The sequence below is a fragment of the Haliaeetus albicilla genome, chromosome 12, assembly GCF_947461875.1.
Source record: "Haliaeetus albicilla chromosome 12, bHalAlb1.1, whole genome shotgun sequence".
Classification (NCBI taxonomy): Eukaryota; Metazoa; Chordata; class Aves; order Accipitriformes; family Accipitridae; genus Haliaeetus; species Haliaeetus albicilla.
Window position 1 is genome coordinate 20151588 of NC_091494.1, and position 18092 is coordinate 20169679.

The window sequence follows — 18092 nt, forward strand, 5'->3', positions numbered from 1 at the left end:
GGGGCTGGGCCATCCAGGCTAGTGTTGGGCAACAGGCAGAGAAAGGCTGAGCTTTTCGGAGCTCTGCGTGGGAGGAAGAGGTGGTGATAGGTGCTGCCTGGCTGCGGAGGGCAGCTGGAGAGCCCTGGGAAAGAGTCCAGGCAACGGACCCCACAGCATCTTCTCCACTTTGTTAGCTATCGTATGTGCTTTTTGTAGGTGCGTTTGTTATTTTGCATGGACCTTCTCACCCATCACCCAGTATGCACAGTTTCTGCATAACATCCAAGTCAGGACAAGGGTCCAAGCCCACCCTATTAGAAAAGGCAGGACATTATTTTTGCTGCCACAGGAAAAAGGAGTGTCTCAGGGTGGCTGAGGAGTCTACCAAAGAGGTAAAAATGTTTCCTGTGTGACCAGGACCAGACCCTCTGCTTTTCACGCCAGAAGAGTGAGACTCAAGGTTAGCTTCTCGCACTGGTGCAACATCTCTGCTGCTCAGCTCTGTAACAAGCCGCAGATAAGACAGTGGGGCTTACATTTCAAGACTTAAATATTCAATTAATCAATGGAATATTCCATTAGTGTAATAATCACTTGGCATTGCCTGATCTATAGGTACATCTCAGCTGAGCCTCGCAAATTGATTTCTGATGAAGTTCTAATTGACTGCACAGGCAGAAGAGGACCCGTCTGAGCATGTTGAAGCAGGGCTCGCGAAGGCTCTGGCAGCACCACCTCCCCGCAAGGAAGGGGAAGGAGGAGGGGGAGGTGTGATTTATGCCCCATTTATCACGACAGCCTCTACCCTATCCTGTTTTATTGGTCCCAAGTGAGGCATGAGAGCTTACAGCTTTAATGCGGAAATTTGCAGGCAGCCGGAGACCCCCGTAAGCTGCTGACAGCTGCTCGTCACTTATGCAGTAGGTGCTGGGGGTACCCTAAATCCTGGCCCTCCTAACGTGGGACGCAGCCATGGCACGAGTCGCGTGGGGAGGGCTCAGGTTTCTTCTGGCACGTGTGTATTCACTGGCTGGGCCCTGCCACCCCTCTCCGTAGAGCCAGACTAGCAAAGCCGTGCAGGTTTCTTCTCTGCTGATGTGGCTCAGAGCATATGGGGATGGATGTGCGTGGAGGGAGGCAGTGGGTGACCCGTGTGTGTCCTTCTTGCTCAGCCATCCTGCAGCCCCGTATCCTGAGTGCTGTCCTTCCTGAGCCTTGTGGTGGTTCCTGAAGGAGGATGGCACTGCAGGGACCATCTCTGTTGCAAAAGAGTTGAGCTTTGTCATGCAAGGTTGGGGGCATCTTAGGCTGCCATGCCAAAGGCCTCCAAAGGCTCTAACATGGCCCTGCTATAAAGAATTAGGCAAACCCTGCCCATGCTAGCAGCATGGCTGCGGAATTACCTTGCTGGGGTGGTTGTAGCGGGAGAGCTTATGGTCATAGCAAGCCCTAGGAGAAGTGTGTGATGCATCTGCAGGTGCAGGCACATGGAGATCCCAATCTCCCGGTGGGATGGGATTGCCTGCCTGGTGGCATGTGTTGCACCAGGGGATGGTTTGTCACCCTGAGGCCACTCCTGGCTGCCGCAGTCACACCCAGAGATGTGCAGAGAGAGCGCGCCAGGCTCACAAATGTCCCAGCACAAGCTGCTGTGATGGTGAGGACCAGCACACCAAGGGCTTGGGGTGCAACACCAGCCCTTCTAACAGCCCCACCTTTGCTGCCCAGACCCTCGCTTGGGACCTGCTGGCTGCTTCTGCATTCTCCTGAAGAAGCTGCTAAAAGGGAAGGTTTAGGGGTTTCCCTCTCCGAGCATCAGTGGTGGGAAGGAGACACAATGCTGGTCCCCGAAACGTGAGCTGACTCTGCTTCCCTCCTCCTGCCTGCATGGGGACTTGGGCGGCTGAGCCTTCCAAGGGGGAAGGTGACGGATAGTGATTTCGGGAAAACTGAAAACAACAACATCAACTAAACCAATCAAAGTGTGTGTGGCTGGCTGCTGAATTCTAAGAGAAATAGCTGCATTTTTCAAACATACAGAAGTGACTGTAACTTCCTCTCCATCCTCTACCTGCATTAACTTAAGAGACAGCCAGGTGCTTAAAGGTTACTTTGCAAGCAATGACTGTTCTGTAAAGGGCTACTCATCTCTAACAGAGATAGGTTTTCTTTTATTGAACGTCAGGCAGAGTGGCTGAAACCTGATAAAAAATCCAGAGCGATAGCTTTTTTTTCCCCTTTTCCAGTGAGGAATAATAACCAGCAAAATAAAAAGGCAATTGCCTCACTGTATGCACTGCTTTAAGCAATGGCTTTGTGTGGCAGGGAATGCAGCTTAGGTAAATGCCCAATTAGAAAGATTTTGTGGGAAGACCTTTGAATCACCATGTCCGAATCTCTCCCCACCACCATCATTTCCATCACCATTATTTCTATCCTTGCTTACTTATGGCACAGGAAGATTTAAGTGATTGAAACCCCACGTGTGGAGTTTAGATGACAAAATTCTCCCTGGGACCATTAGGGCTGGGTGGACAATGGCAGCATGGTTTGGAGGGGTGGCCTTCCTCCAGACCCTGGGAGTCACCACAGGTTGTGTCTCCTTCCTCGCAACAAGGGAAGTGCTCTGGGATTTATACAGCTCTGCCCTAGTTGGGGTTTTGACTGAAAAAAAGTTGTAATAGCAGCCTCTTCTATGTGGGGAAGATGACTTTCCCTCATGCCAAACCTAGGATGATGGGCTGGGAATCAAAGCCTTTCCATCATTGTAGCTGCTGGTTGCTTCAGAGCAGTCTTGACTGATGAGGTTTGACTGATTTCTAGTTTGTATGTTTTTGCTATTTTTTAAATGAGTGTTTTTAATTACTTGGTGAGCAGAGCCAGAAACATAACCCATGCTGGAAATCCAGCTGAGAGGAGCAAGGATGCAAATAGGGGAGAGCCTGGGGAGGTGAAACCCATGCCTCTGATATGGGGGGACTTTTCCAGCAGTTTCCCCCCATACCGTCTCCACCTGAGATCCTTGCAGGAGACCCCATCCTCACCCAGCTTGGGCACCTGGCAGAGACATCCCCTCCCAATGACCCACGAGTGCTCCCCTTGGGAGACATTGAGGTCTTCCATCCTTGTAGAGAGAAACCCCTCTGGGGCTCTCCCCAAACTCCACTGCCCTCCCCTCTGCATGATCCTAAACACAGAACGATATTTGGTGGCCATCCAGCTTGTTAATGGGCTCATTAGACTCACATGGTATGTTTAGGTTGTCCCTTCAGGGATGTACTTTGGCTGCCGTCATGATTAGATTTGTCGTCCGTATGTGGAGCAAGCCACAGGCATGGCTTGGGCATGGCCGAGGCCCAGCCCTCGAGAGCTGAGCATCCTCAGGTAACCCTGGCCTGTTCCTGGTACCTACAGTGGCTGAAGGATGAGGATGCAATGCACACTAAGAGAAGTCCTCTCAAACCCTCCAGGACAGGATTTGGCCATAGCCATGAGCATCTGGTGCTTATACCCACTGTAGAATGAGAAGACACTGATCTCCAGAGCTGTCAGCCCTATTTTTATCAGCAACATGAAATTCAATTAAAATCGGCATTATTTTTTTCCCAGAGTGCCTGTTCGTCCCTCTCCTTTTTTGCAAGCTGCACGACATATGGGGCAACCACGCTGCGTGTGCTGAGAAAGCATGTCCAGTCCTCCATGTGTCACAAATTCCCACACAAATATGGAGACTATTAAGCAGAAGTTATTAAGTGTCATTATTAATACACTTGAAAGTGATGGGAGGAGATTTATTTTTATGCCAGAGCCTTGCACATGCGCTCCCATCATGACAGGGTGAAAGGGGAAAGTGGAATTGCCCACAGCTGAGCTGTGGACCAAGACGCTGAGCTAGAGATAACCAGTCCCCACGGGGCCGTGGCCAATGTGGTGCCAGGCTGGTTGTGTGTCAGGTCTGCGGGAAGAGCCTGGTGAAGCCAGCTTGGCTTTTTCCAGGGCACCTGGTTGTCATGGGGAGATATGGGAGCAGAACTGCCACCAGGAAGGTGAGGGCTGGTGCTGGGGTTTCCATCTCCTCCATTGAAAAAAAGAAAGAAAGGACGGAGGAAAGAAAGAAAAGCCGCTTCAGATAAATCTCTAAACATCTGATTCAGAGAGAAATGAGCGATGGAAACAACTGTTTTGTGTAAGCACTGTAGATCATTTAATCCTTCCCGTGGGCAGGATTGTCCCTTTCCTGTGGTCTCACACACACGCTGCTGCCCTGGCTAAGTTTGGCCAAACTGCTTTCATTTCTCCAGTACCAGAAGTCCTCTGCCCCCAGCTCCTGCCCCTTACCCTGGCTCCTGCTGAGGCTCCCCCCAGCCCTACCTCATTGAGATGCTCTCCCTGCCAGGTCCCAACCCACCTTTGGCCCTGGCTGGGGACCATATCTGGAGATAACATTTGTCATCAGCAAGATTTTGGCTTTCTTCCCCCTGCAGCTCCCCCAGCCCCTCCAGCAGCCCCAGTTTGCTCCTCCAGCCTGGCTGTAGGGCACGAGCAGGAATGAACTCAGACCCTCCACCTGCTGTCATCCACCAGTGTTCCTCTGCATCCATGCAGGGCAACCCTTTCCATCCCTCTCTCCTTCCCAGGGGCCGAGTTTCAACCTTTCTAAGAAAAACAGTCTTCCCCTCCATGTTCTTTACTGTTTTCTGTGCGATGAAATACAGTTTCTCTCCTAAATGAAGCTACAGGCAGTTTATTAGCCTAGCTAATTAACCCATAATCAGTGTTTCGTTCTCCTCTAATCACAGGCTGCTCACACCCTTGGTTCACAGAGTGCAGCCATGCTATAGCACATGTATTTATAAAGGGGAAAAAAACCAAGTGTGTAACACACCATGAACTCTATTTGCAGGAATAATATCAGTTCATTCAGGCATGCAGTGTGACCTTCCCAGGGCTGGGGGACAGAGGTCTCAGGTGACTCCGAGGGGTGACAGTGAGCTCTGGAGCCTGTCACCTTCTGAGCACAGGTTCAGTGGCAGCTCAGGTCACTAATGGCTGGCTGTCGCTGCTGGTCAGTGGTGCTTTAGGAAGCAGGGAGGTTGGAGGAGAAGCAGACCCAGTAAGTCTTGTAATCCACATCTCTGCCTTAGCAGAACTATTCCCCAGGGCGTCATTTTTTCCTAATGTTTCCAGCTGAGTTTTCCTGTCCCTCTGGCAGCAATCTTTCCATGAATCCGTACCAGAGCTGCTGAAAACAAAATATTTTGGAGAAAGCACCTGTGCTTTTTCATTTATTAATTTTTCCTCCTTTTCTACACTAGGTAGCACCTTCCCCAGTGCCTGCCTCTTGCCCTTCCAGATCTTTGTGGGTGGATGCTGAGTTCTCCACTCTAGCCAAACAAAATGGATTCAGCTTTCTTAACATTTCCTTGTAAATCAGATTTCTGATTATTGCCGCTGCCCTCTGAACTCCGTCCAATTTGTCACTCTATTCCTGGTACTGTGGTATGCCGACCATGAAGAGACAATGTTTGAAAACATCCTCAACCCGGGCAGCGATCTAACGAGACAGCGTATAAAAATATCGTTACATGGTGAGCTGAAGGCATTGTGCAGCTCTGTAATCATTTTCAAGATGGTAAAATCATTCTGCAAGGACAGCCTGTCTCCACTCTGATAAAATCAGGGCCAGAAAGGCAGCCCAGCTTGGAGGAACAAATTGCAGAGTTGTTTTTTTTCTTCTTCTTCTTTTTTTTTTTTTCCTCAAGGATTTATTTTTAAATAAGAGAGCTGTCATAAAGTGGGACAGATGTTGAGCAGATCAGGTACCAGTGAAACCAAAGTGGTGGTGCATTTACCAAGTGAAAGCGGATGGTTTATCCTCTGCTCTCCAAAGCCCTTTGGCTCCCTGGCTGTCCCTCACTGTCCCTGCAGTGCCCTGAATCACCACGTCCCAGGTGTCCCCAGCCATCCCAGGCTGGCAGCGCTCTCTCTGAGCCTTTTCGGACCCACAGCTGAAGCCACCCTCTGCTTCGTCTCCCGGAGCAGCTGGTCTTGGCTATTCCCATGTCTCTCTTGCTTTGCTGTGAAGCTGCTCTTGCATTTCTAGTCTGCTCTTGTGTTTCTAATCTGCTCTCCCTCTCCATATCTGCGAGACCTGCTGTGTGCAGAGGGAGATGAAGAAAAGGAATCAGGCCAAGAAGATGCCAAAAGAGGCAGGTGAGAAGGCTACATTTGTGTTAGAGGTGGGTCTATCTTGATGTTCACCAGTTTGCCCATCACTGGGGCACTTCAGTGTTAAAGGCTCCACAAAACAGCCCCCAATGTCCTCCCATCTTCCAACCCCATGAGCACCATGGGCTTTTCTTCTCTTTTGCCCCAGTATCTTCCTTCCCTTTTTCATTGCCATCTTGCATGCTGGGGAAAGGTGAATTTGACTACAGACTAATGAAATGCATAATGCATTTCTTGAAAAACTGCAATCTGAGTTAAGAGGGCACTTCTGTTTACAGAGCCACTTTTTTTTTTTTGCTCTCTGTCTTTCCCTTTGTCTGGTAAACATGTATTGCGTAAGTCCTCGGCGTGTTCACGGGATGCTCAGAACATTGTTCTCACTTGTCATTGTTCGGGTTAATTTATGCTGTGTTAGACCTCACCCTTTGGAAAGGGTCCAGAGTCCTGGTGGTGTAAATCTTCCCAATTTATTTCCGCCCCCCTAAAGAAAGGAATTTAGGGAGTCCCAAAGAGAGGAGAATTCAGGACAATTTGCACCCATAACTTGCTCCTGACAGGGAAGGCTGGGATGATTTGGGGTTGGTAAGCACAGACCTTTCATCTGTTTGTAGAAAAAAGGAAAATTAAATCTCATGGCCTGTTTGTGAGAGGAAATTGCCCAGAATAGCTCTGACAGAATAAGCTATTCCACAATAGCTCCCCATGCGGACACTCGAGCCACTTTGTTCCAGGCTAATTAGTGTGCTTCCAAGCGGAGTAATTATTCTGGAAAGGAAATTTCTCTTCTCCCACAAAGAGTGTCTACATGGAGGTAGCTGTTTGGGAATGGTACAAGCGGGCCATCTGAAACCATTGCTGCTCCCCCAACCAGCATCCCCTTGTTGAGATATCCTGGGCTTGGAGAAGTCCCACCATTTGTGGGTGGGATGCTCTGGGGGGTGTTTGGAGGAGGGCTGGGGAAGGAGATAGCAGCGTGGATATATCTGGCTGGTTACCCAGGTGAGGTGGGCTCGGGTGGACTCCCCCAGTGCATGCTTACGGGCCCCAGAAGAGGCAGTGATTCAGAAATTAGAAAAGATTGCACCAATCCTGTTATTTCATGTCCTTTTTTTATTCCACTGTTTCATGACCATGCCATTAAATGTCTGCTGTAAGGGCTTTTTTCCTTCTCTCAGAACGTCTCACATTTTTTCTAAAAGCTTTTTTTTTTTTTCTCACCTACTTTGCTACTGACTCACTGGAGAGCCTAGATTTAGTCTAAACATTTCTCAGGAGACTGCCTGGTGTCTCACGTGGCTCATTCTCTGTAATTCGCAGAGAAGTTCTTTTTATGAAAGATGAGGACTTCTGTGAGGAGGGAGCTGTGCCTGAAGCAGGGACCATTTAGCCAGGTTTGGTGCCAAAGCATTGGACTGACTTTGAGTTCCTGGAGATGGCTCTCACCTTTTCCACGCTGCTTGCACCAGGCTCAGTGGAGGTTGACTCAGCTTACGCCAGGGGACCAGAGGTCAAGTCTCCCAGTAGCAACCAGTGCGAGGACCTGCATCTCCTCCACCATGTCTCATGGAGCAAACTTGTACTTGCACTTGCCTGGTTGCTCTTTCAGTTGTCCTGGCAAAATATTGGTGCTGAGGAGATAGGAGAAATAACAGAGGAGATCCTAGGGTCCATCTCCATCCAATCTAGGATCCTGGAAATGTTTTACAGTCTGCTTATATTCAGGGCTTGATAGGTATGGCCCAACCCAAAGCAACCTCTCAGCTGCAGTATTCTCGTAGAGCTGTTGAGAGTCTCAGCCCAATCTCTTGCACTTTGCACATTGTTCTGGAGAAGGGAGGCAAAGTACTGTGCTGCTTTTCTGGCATTTATACCCCTTTACTGCTTGGTTACTCTTCCCCCAGGGCTTAACCCTGAGCATGGAGCGATCTGGTATTTGAAGGGGCAGAAAGAGAGGCTGGGAGGGCTGGATGACTTACTCTGGATCCCTTCCTCCTGGAAAAAGTTCAAAACAACTTCATAAGCATTTTTGTGGCAGTCGGAGAGATTCTCCATGGCCATAAACCGTGGCACGGTCTATAATTACACATGATCTGCCCACTCTGGAAAATTGATACTTATATGGTCCACTGGGCCCCGTGTCCCTGTCAAAATGCAGATCAGGTGTTCCCCATGGGACAGCTGAGCATTCCTTCTGGACAGAGCACTAAAAGAAAATGGATGAGAACTTTCTTCATTAATGATAGCTTCTTCTCCTTAAACTCAGACTCCATGGGGTCCCAGAGAGACTCTGGGGGCATGCAGTGGGAAATAAAGTGGGATCCTCAAGTGTCTGTCTTGGATGCGCCCCTGTTTGAAAGTCTTTGGGGTGGACAAGCCACCAAGGAGATCAGACGAGCCCGGGGGGCTGCAAGTCTCAGTGGTGCTGAGCTCTGTGGGAGTCCAGGGTGGACAATGCATTGGAAGAAGGATGGAGACAATATGGATGGACAAGGGGAATCACCAGCCCTTGAGCTGGCAAGCACAGGAGAAGAAATTATTGCTGTAGAGAACTAGTTGCGTCCTTACTAAACCTACTAGTTCCTCCAACCTCGCATGGCTCCTGCAGACCACAGACCCCAATCCTGGGGTCCCTCCCCAACCACCTTGTCCCTGCCTCTCTTCAGCCAGAAAAGGAGACAAAACTGGGGAAAGCACTGGAGCTTTTGGGCCTGAAAGAATTAAGAGAGGAGGCTGATAAGAATTAGAGGCTGATGCAGTTCATCAGTAGCAGAGCTGGTCTTAGCTCCCCACAATGTCCCTTCCAGGGCCATGCCTCTATAGGGGCTTGGCAGGGCATGTCCCAGAACTGCAGCAAGGAGAGGTAGCGTATCCCATGGAAAGGCAGCCCAGTTTTACCAGGAGGTAGCGAAGGAAGCTGAGGAGTGTCTCCTGCTCCCAGCCCAGCCCTGGCCCTGCCACATTGACCCCAGAGAGGCAGAAGAGACTCTTTGGGGCAGGGGCTGGCAGCGACGGGGGGAGCCTCAGTTTCCCTCCAGTGAGGGGGAGAGAAAAAGTGATTACTGTCAGCGAACAGCAGGCTGACACCTCGTCAGTGCCAGCAGTGACTGATATCTCCTTCTTCTGAGAGATTAATTATCTGAAAATAACCGTACACCAGGAACTATGAGATCTTGTCTCTGCAGAGGAGTCCTCTCCCCTCCCAGCAGCATGCTTGAGCAGGCACCCCTCAGCAGGCAATTGGGGGACCCCTTTGTGGTGCTCCAACCTTGCCAGCCACCAACCTGGTGCTTTCTGTGGGCACTAAACCCAGCCAAACCATGAAAGCAGTCACCAGAGGGGCAGCACAGGGAACAGCATGGTCAGGTCATGACAGCTAGGAGAGCTAAGGGGCAGAAATTTGGTTTAGAGGAGCTGGGAGGCTTTGCAGCCTCTTGAGCTGCACCTTCTTGTGGTTGCATCAGGGTTTATAAGCTCCATCTTGGGGGTCCTTGGCAGGAGTGGGGCACCCCACAACTGCATCTCCACCTCCTGCCAGAGCCTCACCAAAGCGCCAGCTCCTCGGGAAGCCCAAGTCTAGCAATTAATCTCCCAGACATCTTCCATGTCTCTGTATCTTCCTTCTGAGCTGACTCTTGGCTCCAGCTAAGATTTTTCTCCTCCTGAATTATATTTCATCTATTGAATCTGGAGAGATGAGGTCTGTGGAAATTTTACAGATCCACCTGATTTCTGCTGCTTTATCCAAGCTTCACCCGCTGCAAAGGGTGCAAATGCAAATATTGATAAGTTCAATAAAAAGACCCATCTAGCAGGTAAATAGCTAAACAGACTCTCTAATGAGGGGGTGCAGGGAAGGTATTTGAAGAGAAAATCATAATTTTTTACCAATCTCTACATGCTGGCCTCTTGCCTAGACCCTAAATAATCCTGAAATATGGGCACATGGAGTTGTTATCCTGCCTCAGCCCTCCCTAGCAGCTGATCCAGTGCCATACAGGGAAGGTGGCTTTCTCCTTGGTGTTGAAAAGCCAAAATCCCCCACGTTTACTGAGCTTGGCACTTTCCATGGAGCAGCAGCAAAGTGATAACGTCCCAGGTCACCTGACTCCCCCATCACTTGGCAGTGCAGTCCTGTCTGCAGCTGTCCCCTGCTCCCTGGTACCCGATATCCTAATTCAGCCCTTCTTTAACGATGTTTGCAAAGATTTCCACTGGTGGAGCAGGATGCTGGCTGCGGTCTCCACCATGCTCTCAGCCCACAGATGTGCTCCCCTTGTCCTGGATCGATCTTCACATCGGAACCGGTGCTGTTTGATCTGCTCATTGCAATGCAGTGGAGGGGAGCGAGCCCGGGGAACAGACCTCCTTGGAATTAAACTGCGTCTCTAATGTGATTACAAATGGCTATTAACCCTTGTATCAACATGAAGGAATGCCATCTAAGGGGGGTGGTGGGGAACGACACGTGAAAGTCCCTCCTCGCTCTGTGCTAAATGAAAACGAGGGGTGCTCTGTTACTAGGAATAATTAGGCTTCCCCAGCTCCCTCACAGGGGCTTAGGAGAGTTATTTTATGTTTGCAAAGTACTTTGAAGAAGGAAAACATCCTAGAAATGGTGCAGATACCAGCACCATTACTTCAGTGCTCCTCTCGCTAAGGTGAGAGGATTGCAGCTATGGGACACCTTCCACCCAAGGATTTCACAGCATGTCACCTGTGTTGGGCATGTGCGAAAAGTACAAATATAATTATGCCATTTTAGCAAATGGAGAAACAGGGATGCAGAGCACAGGGGAGCTGTTGAACATCTCTCACAGAGTTGGGATTAGGAGGGAAGAGTCCTATTCTCCATGCTGTTGTGATGTCCACCTAGGGGATGCTTGGACTTGAAGACATTGGTGTTTAGGAAGCACATATTGACTGACAATGCTGCCGTAGAGGCACAATGTTGTCTCTGGAAACCAAGTTCAAGACTTGGGTTTTTCAAACACCTCCAAGTGTGGGAGCAGGGTAGCTAAAATATTGCCTGGACTATTACCTTTTTAGCCTGAGGGACCCAGGAGAGTTCCAAGTGCTCAGCTCTGGCTGTTTGTCTCTCCCTCAAATCAGGCCGAGCCTCAAGCTCACCCATCTCCTCCTCCAACATCCCCCTAAGCCTTAGGAGGAACCAGAGATATGTCAGATGATGAGGCTGTTTCACCCTAACCATGTCCCTGGTCTGGACCAGAGGACCCTGGAGCTACAGCCTTGCTGGAGCCACCACCTCCACTCTGTGGTACTACTCAGTGCCAGGATGGATGGCTGCCTGGACACCAAGCAGAACATTACACAGCAGACTGATGAAAACTAATTTCCCCCTAACCTCCCCAATTTGTCTTCACAGCAGAAACGTCAAGCAGGCTGTACAGAGAAGAAGCAAGCCATACCAGAACAAGCTTGGCTTGGTTCCCACCGTCAGTTTGGTTCCCTCCATCAAACATCAACTTCGACAGGAGCATCTGCTTCACTCAGAAGGGCTCATAATCATCATCTGTGCACCCCAACACAGCAGCCATGAGCCTTTCCCCCAAAACTATTATCAATTCATAACTCTTCAGCCAGAGGGTGTCTGCAAAACCCCTTCTAACCTTGGTTTCTACAAAATCCCACTGCATCCTTGGCATGATCAGCGGCAGGGGCAGCCACTGTCTCCTGAGCTGAAGTGGGGATACGTGCAATGCCTCCGGAGGTCTCCAAGGAAGATGAGCAGAGGGTGGAAAGGCACTGGCCCAGGATGGGCCAGGGAGGGCAGGGACAGCAGAGGCACAGGATGATCTTGGAGGACAGACAGTAACAGCCTTGTCCATGCTTCTTTTTTCCCCCTGACAGCTTGACAACCTAACAGGAAAAATGAAGCCAGTGAAGGGAGAAATGTTATCAGAAGCCCCGTGCTAAGAGGGCAGACAGGCCAGATTGGAGGAAAATGAGAAGCTGTCCGGACTAATGCAATCATTTATCACATAATCTTGCTCAGCAGTTGGGCGGGGAGCCTGGCAGTGCCTGGCACTCAGAGGAGGCTCTCTTGGCCCCTGGTACCCTATGCCAGTTGGTGAGGGTTGTTTCTCCTGGATTCTCCAGGGCTTGAGGTTTCCCTTTCACCATCTTGTGCTCATGGTACCTGCCTCATTTTGCTCTGACTGTTGTCCCCTGCATGCTTCCCTCCTCCTTAGAGCCAGACTGGGGTTTACTTTCCTTCACTGTGGACCCTTTTTCAGAAAAGATGGCATCTTGTCAGGTCGTTGCTTGTGCTGAGACATTTCATCACCAGGCCACTTTGGCTCCATGCTGTGTTAGCTGCTTGCCTGGAACCTGGATTTACTGCTTTCTCATCCCTGGCCATAAAAAGAGGCATTGCTGAAACGCCACTGCAAAAAGGGGTCAGCATGAAAGCGTTACCAAAAGGAAGCAGCAAGGGAATTTCACTCCCTGCTCATGTTGCATCTTAGGGTTTGCTCTGAGTTTGGGCCATATGTGATCCGCACCCCAGGGGAACGGCCGGACATCAAAGGGTGACTTTTGGAGAGGATGAGCTCATTCGCCCCTGCTCGACCCTTCCTGCGAGGCAGGGGGGTGGGAGCTCTGTGACCACCCGGCAGCTCTTCCCCGGCTGGGGCTGTGAGTATCTGGGGCGGGGAACCCCACCGGCTGCAGCTGCTCTGGCTCCATCAGGATTCGCTCTTCCTCCTGAGCCTGTAAATCGGAGGGAGACCTACACTTTCTTTAGACCCACAAATGCCCCGTGCTGCTAGCATGGCACTCAGCACCGTTCAGTCCAGCACGGCAGCATCTCACACCAGGGATGGGTTATCAAAAATGTTTGCGCATCAAGTTTCAGTGGCAGGCTGTGGGACCTGGATGTCCACCGAGCCACCTCTCCTGCACCTTGCCTCTGCAGCCGATCTGCATGGAGTTTGCGATTAACATCATCTTCTGGATTTCCAGGAAAGTGGTGATGTGCCAAACCATATAGCTAATTTGTACAGGCCCCATCACAGATGAGCACTTAGCTGTGTAATTACTAGAGCTGGCCACAGGACAAGAAAACTGACTTCGTCACTGCTCTCAGGTTTTGTTTGTTTCTTTTCTGAGGAAAACCAAACCTTCAGGCGCAGAGAGATGAGGGCTGGGCTGGTGTGCAGGGCACTGGCTCAGGGCTGGGGAGCACAGATTCAAATCCTCTCTCTGCTTGAATTAGTTTCCCTCCTGGACACTTCAGTGTCCCATATCCCTAATGCTCCATCTGCAGACCTGCTCCCTTGTGTGCTCTCACCTTTCCTGGCTGTGGAAACCAGCTTGTTTCCAAGAAACATTTTGGCTGGGACAAAGTTTTCAGCAATGTTGCAGCCAGGTCCAGCGGTTATTCCTCCTTCAGCCAGACTCCTGGATGGGCCCCTCCACGTGTCTAGCTCCATCGCTGTGTCCTCACCACCCCTTTTCAGAGCAGCTTCAGCTTGTACTTTTGTCGGGGTGCTGCTCTTCTCTGAAGGAGCTCTATGGCCTCTCTTCTCCCCAGCACAGCCCAAATCCAGCTGAAAGAGTTGTCAGAGCCCTCCCATGCCTGATGAGATCCTCCTCAGACAGACCTTAACCACCTCCAGCCCTTGTACTTCCCATCCACAGAGCCGTTTGCCACCCAAACAGCTCCAGACCTTCCTTCCCTCTCTTGCAGAAGAACCATCAGGAGGAGGACCGGCAATTTCAGGAGAAACACAGCCTCTCTGTGGCACAGCGCAGATATGGGTGGCACTGATGGAGCCTCCCAGGGCTTTCCAGCTCTGGCTGTCTGCTGAGGCAGTATTGGTTCAGGTCCAAGGCGGGGGGACATTTTGCCAACATGCACCCCCTGCTGAGGACCCACCAGGCACGTAACAACAACAGCCAACTGTTTTGTGGCTTAGCGATGGAGAAGCAAAATTTCTTGGACCGCTGCCTCCTCCAGGAATATGGAGTGTTAATTATTATTAATGACTCTCTGTGACTTTTATTATTAGTAATACTAATTAATTGGATTATTACTATTTCCTCTCTTGTAGATGCTTGGGGGTGGCACATAGAAGGAATGGACATTGCTTTCAATACAGAAAAGGGACAAGAGGGATCTCAGGTGATGTTATTTAGATAATACAAAGTGGCAGAGGTGAGCAGAGATCTGGGAGAGTTGTCATAGAGGGAACAGAGTATGAGATTAGCAATGCCAGCACCAAACACTCTGCAGGCTGGATGCTTCAATTCAATGCATGTTTTTGCTATTTTCCAGCTATAAAGATATAAAAGACTAAAACTAGCCCTTAGATCTTAGTCCCAAGGCTCCTTAGCTCCCTGTATCTGAATCAACGGTAAGTCCCTCCAGGTGGTTGGCCAGGCAGTTCTCCCAAGGCTAAGGCCAGGAGAAAACTGGCAGCAGATAGTCTCTGTACATGGCACGAGAGTCCCTTTGTCCCCAAATCTTTGTCTCATCACACTCAAATCAGCCATCCCATGGAGCTGCCCAATGCACCTGCCCATCACACTAGTTCTTCCTCCCCCTGAGCTCAGGATGATCCACCCTTCCTTGTGGTGAGACCCATTGTTAAACATATGGCACAACACCAATTCACCAAAAAGAGCTCTGAAGAAAGAAAAAGAGAAGAAGCGTGCGTGCAGGCACGTGCGCAAGCGTGTGTGTCCACAAACCCATTTGCTGTTTAGGTGTCAGAAATAAATTTTACCACTGGAGTCTGCAGCATCTGATTAGTGAATTATTCAGTTTGGAGATTGCCTTCACCGTGACCTCATTAGTAACCCCGAGGTGAGCGGGACGCATTAGACTAACCACCAGGCTGTCACTGAGGAGCAGAACTGGGGCATTAAAATGGATTAAAGTGCTTTACCAAGAAGTGCGGCACAACTCATAAAAAAAAAAAATGACAAAAGGGAAAAGAGAGAGGGATAGAAGGAGGAGAAAAGAAAGAAAGACCAATAAAATAAATAAATAAACCATCTTGTTAAGCTGGCATCCTGAGGATAAACAGGCAAGCAGACGGAGGGGCGCAGGGGCCCCAGCGTGCTGGCAAAACATGAGCCTTCACTCCAAAGCCAGGGCAGGTCTGTGGTTGGGAAGAGGCATTTGCAGGGCTCTTCACTGTCTGCTCTGCCAAGGGAGCCCAGTATCTGTTCAGTGAAACCAGCCCTTAGGATGCCAGCCAAATCCCTTTGGCTGCCCAGGAGAGCCTCTTCTTTTTGACCCCTGTTGGGCTGACACCCAGCCTTGGACCTCCTCTATGTCAGGGCAGGTGATGCAGGGCTGAAGTAAGATCCTCACATGGATGTGACCTCTAAGTGTTGGTCCCCATGTTGAGGGCCTCAGTGGTTCCATGCAGCTGGCTGCAAATGGGAGTGTAGTGCACACCTCTCCCAAACCTGCCCGTGAGTGGGACTTACTCAGCTGACATGGGGAGGAAGATGTGGCCCACAGTGATCATTAAAGGACCATGGTAACCCCCTTGAAGGGGACATGATAGAGGGAGGGAGAGGTGAGATTCCCCATTTTGTCTTTTCCTGACAAGCCTACAGAAGGGAAAGGGGGATGGGTTTGTACCACGCTCCCTCAGGGGCAGCTATTCTTTCCTGGGGGGGAGGCATTGGCTGATGCGAATGGCTTTCATCTGGGGATGGGCCTGGTGACTGATGTGGTCACATTTGTTTGCTCAGCAGCCGTTGCAAATAATGGATGCTAAAAGGCTTTGTGGTTCATTGATGGCCATGCTCATAACCACACACTCTTCATCCAATTCTGGGGAAGAAATGCAGCGCTCTCCATCTAACTTCTCAGGTCCTAAGCCCTGCCTTCGACATGATGTGGCCTTGGTCCCTTCGCTGCGTGCACAAGAGATCCTGTTGGTGAGAGATGCTCCAAAGTGGTGGCTGGACCCTGTAAGATGATCATCCAAGGGTCTGTTCCTTCCTCCCACCACTGCAGCTGCTAGAAGCCTGGACATGCACCTGTGGCACTGGACCCAGACCTTTATGGGGTCTCTCTGTGGCAGTGCCTGTTGAGTACACTTGCCTCTCCCACTTCTTTAGTGACAGTACTGGGAGCACCTCATTGCCAACTCATGTCAGGGCCAGACTTCAAGAGGACACTGTGGGATTTCTCTGTGTCATCCGGTCCTCAGAGGCATGGTGACCCCCTAGGTTTCTTCAGTGGAGCCAAGTGTTTACATTCCATCTAGCTTCATCTGTTCATCTTGGGCCCATCTGTAACCGGGGAGACCCCTGTTTAACACTTTCCCTGTGCTTCCTATTATTAGTCCTCCAGCTGTCCCAACCCATGCATCCCAGGCCATCTCTGCACCTGGGCTGATCTCTGGGCCAATAGAGGAATGGGAGCTTGTTGTCTGTCTCTTCTCCTCTGTGGGGTTTTGGACATCTGGGACTATCCAGAGCAGCGCTGTGTTGGCTGACCCCTCACCCTGCCCCACTTGAATCTGTCAGGTGTGACCTGGCCTCTCATGGGAGGCTGTAAAAGGAACAAGAAGGCATAAGGAAGGTAGGACAGAACTACCTGAGTTTTATTAGGTTTAATTGTCCCTATTTTGTTATACCTGAATGCACAAAGAATTTTAATTGGATCAATTTCAAACACCCAGGGCAAATGAGCCACTCGATAGAGACAAGCTGAGAAGGGAGACATTCAGGCTGTCATTTCCCTGGGTCTTTCCTGAATCCTCCCTTCCTTACCACCAGGCGAGTACAGGAAATTCGTTCATTTATTGCTGCTTAATAATATATACTTATGCACTGTGTATCCCAAGCTATTTGCATTGTCAAGTCATGTGCACTGATGTGGAAGCTTTGCTTTCCCTTGTGTTGCTGCTGGTGTCATCTTCGAGCGTTTACCTAACAATGACTTAACGAAGTGAATGGAAAGATGCAGCAAAGTTGAAAAATGGCTGGGGGAGCCCAACCAGGGCTTTCTGTCACCATCCTGGGAATTGCTGGGCTGTGTTAACTGAGCATCTAGCAGGGACACGCACAGTATTATGCCTTCCCCCTCCAATTAAAGTAACCACATTGGCTTTGTTTTGAAGGCCAGCCAAATTTCACTCCACTGATTTCTAGGACAGTTGTCCTCGTGGCATTCTCATCTCCCATGCAGATTGTCATTGCCTCAGCTTAGCCCCTTCCAAAAAGTAATCAGCTTAAAACAGAAGAAAGTGCCATACCAAATAAACAAAACACTCCTTGCACTTCTTTTTTCCAGCCAGCCCCCTTTGGTCTGCTGTGCTGCCATGGACACATAGAGACATGAGGGACCTTTCCCAGGATTGCCACTACTATGTCAACACCTCCCCACCAGGCTTGTGTCTCTTGACATCTTCTGAATTTGAAGGCCAGGCTTGTCGGGTGAGTGAAGCACAGAAGACCTGCTCCCTTCTCTTATGCATGAGTTTCTTTCTTCCATCTTGTGTTTCCTGTGGGAGCTATTTGCAACTCATGTTTTCAGCGATGAACAGAGCTGCATGTCTTGTCTCCTCATAAGGCTTCTCCCAGCCCCCATTGCTTGCTTAGTTAGTTGGAAAGACCCTTGCATCTCTCTGGGCAGGGACACCTCTAGCAAGTCTCCTTTGCATGCAGCTGCCCATCACAGATCCTGGCTGGGCAGCGAGGCAGACTGCGAGATGCTGCATGCCTGCTCACAGGACACAGCTTGGGATGCAAATGCAGACACAAGAGCATCCCTCAGGACCTTCAGGTGCATCCTTCTTGGCACAAAATTACCCATAAGGAACCTTGCTCATCAGCATAGATAGATTACCCACTGGACTAAAGCTGGACCTTCCTCATCCACTCATTAGAGATGA